Here is a 4,621-nt window from a genome sequence, read left to right as displayed (position 1 = left end):
AAACTCGTGTCAAGTTGCAGTGGCATCTCAAAAAAAAGTATTCTTAAGCCTAACTTTCTAGCGCTTCTAGGTCCCGAGATATTTGCATGTTTGGTTTTCCGGGTTTTCCGTGTTTTGTGGGCGTTAGGGAGGGCGTGGCTAGATGAAAGAAAAACCTTTCGCATTTGGGGCATCATAAAAACCATTATGCTTAATCCCAACTTTCCATCACTTATACACATCATCTTTTCTACAAAATGCGAAAACCTTCTTTCGGGCTTGGTGGGCGTCAGAGTGGGTGGGCCGGATAAAAGTACCACTATAAGATGCGCTGGCATCCCAAGATTATACATAGTGAATTTCAACTTTCTTGCTCTAATAGTTCCTGATATATCAGCGATTTTAGTTTTTCGTGAGTTGTGGGCGTTAGTGTAGGCATGGCCGGATGAAAACTCGTGGGAAGTTGCAGTGGCATCTTTTAAATATGTATTCTGAAGCCTAAATTTCAGCTTATTTGGTTCTGAGTCTTGTGGGTGTTAGGGTGGGCGTGGCTAGATGGAAGAAAAGCCATTCGCATTTGGGGCATCATAAAAACCGACATGCTTAATCCCAACTTTCTACCACTTATAGTTACTGAGACATCATACTTTCCACAAAATGCGAATACCTTCTTTCGAGGCCGGATAATGGTACCACTATAAGATGCGCTGGCTTCCTAAGATTTTACATAGTTAATTTCAACTTTTTAGCTCTAATGGTTCCCGAGATTTCAGCGATTTTAGTTATTCGTGATTTGTGAGCGTTTGAGTAGGCAGTTGCAGTGGCATCTCCAAGAAAAGTATTTTTAAGCCTAACTTTCTAGCGCTTCTAGCTCCCGAGATATTTGCCTGTTTGGTTTTCCGGGTTTTGTGGGCGTTAGGGTGGGCAAGGCTAGATGAAAGAAAAACCATTCGAATTTGCGGCATCATAAAAACCGACATGCTTAATCCCAACTTTCTACCACTTATAGTTACTTAGACATCATCCTTTCTAAAAAATGCGAATACCTTCTTTCGAGGCCGGATAATGGTACCACCATAAGATGCGCTGGCATCCCAATATTATACATAGTTAATTTCAACTTTTTAGCTCTAATGGTTCCCGAGATTTCTGCGATTTTAGTTATTCGTGATTTGTGAGCGTTGGAGTAGGCATGACCGGATGAAAACTCGTGTCAAGTTGCAGTGGCATCTCAAAAAAAAGTATTCTTAAGCCTAACTTTCTAGCGCTTCTAGGTCCCGAGATATTTGCATGTTTGGTTTTCCGGGTTTTCCGAGTTTTGTGGGCGTTAGGGAGGGCGTGGCTAGATGAAAGAAAAACCTTTCGCATTTGGGTTATCATAAAAACCATCATGCTTAATCCCAACTTTCCATCACTTATACACATCATCTTTTCTACAAAATGCGAAAACCTTCTTTCGGGCTTGGTTTGCGTCAGAGTGGGTGGGCCGGATAAAAGTACCACTATAAGGTGCGCTGGCATCCCAAGATTATACAAAGTTAATTTCAACTTTCTTGCTCTAATGGTTCCTGATATATCAGCGATTTTAGTTTTTCGTGAGTTGTGGGCGTTAGTGTAGGCATGGCCGGATGAAAACTCGTGTCAAGTTGCAGTGGCATCTCCAAGAAAAGTATTCTTAAGCCTAACTTTCTAGCGCTTCTAGCTCCCGAGATATTTGCCTGTTTGGTTTTCCGGGTTTTGTGGGCGTTAGGGTAGGCGTGGCTAGATGGAAGAAAAACTATTCGAATTTGGGGCTTCATAAAAACCGACATGCTTAATCCCAACTTTCTACCACTTATAATTACTGAGACATAATCTTTTCTACAAAATGCGAATACCTTCTTTCGAGGCCGGATAATGGTACCACTATAAGATGCGCTGGCATCCCAAGATTATACATAGTTAATTTCAACTTTCTTGCTCTAATGGTTCCTGATATATCAGCGATTTTAGTTTTTGTGATTTGTGGACGTTCGTGTAGGCAAGGCCAGATGAAAACTCGTGGCAAGTTGCAGTGGCATCTCCAAGAAAAGTATTCTTAAGCCTAACTTTCTAGCGCTTCTAGCTCCCGAGATATTTGCATGTTTGGTTTTCCGGGTTTTGTGGGCGTTAGGGTGGGCGTGGCTAGATGGAAGAAAAACCATTCGCATTTGGGGTATCATAAAAACCATCATGCTTAATCCCAACTTTCCATCACTTATACACATCATCTTTTCTACAAAATGCGAAAACCTTCTTTCGGGCTTGGTTTGCGTCAGAGTGGGTGGGCCGGATAAAAGTACCACTATAAGGTGCGCTGGCATCCCAAGATTATACATAGTGAATTTCAACTTTTTAGCTCTAATGGTTGCCGAGATTTCAGCGATTTTAGTTCTTCGTGATTTGTGAGCGTTTGAGTAGGCATGGCCGGATGAAAACTCTCGGCAAGTTGTAGTGGCATCTCTAAAAAAAGTATTCTTATGCTTAACTTTCTAGCGCTTCTAGGTCCCGAGATTTTTGCATGTTTGGTTTTCCGGGTTTTTTTGGGCTTTAGGATGGGCGTATTTGATGGAAGAAAAACGTTGTGAGCGTTTGAGTAGGCATGGCCGGATGAAAACTCGTGGCAAGTTGCAGTGGCATCTCCAAGAAAAGTATTCTTAAGCCTAACTTTCTAGCGCTTCTAGCTCCCGAGATATTTGCATGTTTGGTTTTCCGGGTTTTGTGGGCGTTAGGGTGGGCGTGGCTAGATGGAAGAAAAACCATTCGCATTTGGGGCATTATAAAAACCATCATGCTTAATCCCAACTTTCCATCACTTATACACATCATCTTTTCTACAAAATGCGAAAACCTTCTTTCGGGCTTGGTTTGCGTCAGAGTGGGTGGGCCGGGTAAAAGTACCACTATAAGGTGCGCTGGCATCCCAAGATTATACATAGTGAATTTCAACTTTTTAGCTCTAATGGTTGCCGAGATTTCAGCGATTTTAGTTCTTCGTGATTTGTGAGCGTTTGAGTAGGCATGGCCGGATGAAAACTCTCGGCAAGTTGTAGTGGCATCTCTAAAAAAAGTATTTTTATGCTTAACTTTCTAGCGCTTCTAGGTCCCGAGATTTTTGCATGTTTGGTTTTCCGGGTTTTCCGGGTTTTTGTGGGCTTTAGGATGGGCGTAGATTGATGGAAGAAAAACGTTGTGAGCGTTTGAGTAGGCATGGCCGGATGAAAACTCGTGGCAAGTTGCAGTGGCATCTAAGAAAAGTATTCTTAAGCCTAACTTTCTAGCGCTTCTAGCTCCCGAGATATTTGCCTGTTTGGTTTTCCGGGTTTTGTGGGCGTTAGGGTGGGCGTGGCTAGATGGAAGAAAAACTATTCGAATTTGGGGCATCATAAAAACCGACATGCTTCATCCCAACTTTCTACCACTTATAGTTACTGAGATATCATCCTTTCTACAAAATGCGAATACCTTCTTTCGAGGCCGGATAATGGTACCACCATAAGATGCGCTGGCACCCCAAGATTATACATTGTTAATTTCTAGCTCCCGAGATATTTGCATGTTTGGTTTTCCGGGTTTTGTGGGCGTTAGGGTGGGCGTGGCTAGATGGAAGAAAAACCATTCGCATTTGGGGTATCATAAAAACCGACATGCTTAATCCCAACTTTCTACCACTTATAATTACTGAGACATAATCTTTTCTACAAAATGCGAATACCTTCTTTCGAGGCCGGATAATGGTACCACTATAAGATGCGCTGGCATCCCAAGATTATTCATAGTTAATTTCAACTTTCTTGCTCTAATAGTTCCTGATATATCAGCGATTTTAGTTTTTCGTGATCTGTGGACGTTCGTGTAGGCAAGGCCGGATGAAAACTCGTGGCAAGTTGCAGTGGCATCTCCAAGAAAAGTATTCTTAAGCATAACTTTCTAGCGCTTCTAGCTCCCGAGATTTTTGCCTGTTTGGTTTTCCGGGTTTTGTGGGCGTTAGGGTGGGCGTGGCCAGATGGAAGAAAAACCATTCGCATTTGGGGCATCATAAAAACCGAGACGCTTAATCCCAACTTTCTACCACTTATAGTTACTGAGACATCATTTTTTCTACAAAATGCGAATACCTTCTTTCGAGGCCGGATAATGGTACCACTATAAGATGCGCTGGCATCCCAAGATTATACATAGTTAATTTCAACTTTTTAGCTCTAATGGTTCCCGAGATTTCAGCGATTTTAGTTCTTCGTGATTTGTGAGCGTTTGAGTAGGCATGGCCGGATGAAAACTCGTGGCAAGTTGCGTTGGCAGCTCAAAAAAAAGTATTCTTAAGCCTAACTTTCTAGCGCTTCTAGGTCCCGAGATATTTGCATGTTTGGTTTTCCAGGTGTTCCGGGCTTTGTGGGCGTTAGAGAGGGCGTGGCTAGATGGAAGAAAAACCTTTCGCATTTGGGTTATCATAAAATCTATCATGCTTAATCCCAACTTTCCATCACTTATACACATTATCTTTTCTACAAAATGTGCCGGATAAATATACCACTATAAGATGCGCTGGCATCCCAAGATTATACATAGTGAATTTAAACTTTCTTGCTCTAATAGTTCCTGATATATCAGTGATTTTAGTTTT

The sequence above is a fragment of the Drosophila eugracilis genome, unplaced genomic scaffold, assembly GCF_018153835.1.
Source record: "Drosophila eugracilis isolate 14026-0451.02 unplaced genomic scaffold, ASM1815383v1 contig_908, whole genome shotgun sequence".
Classification (NCBI taxonomy): Eukaryota; Metazoa; Arthropoda; class Insecta; order Diptera; family Drosophilidae; genus Drosophila; species Drosophila eugracilis.
Note: the sequence above shows the minus strand (reverse complement) of the source record.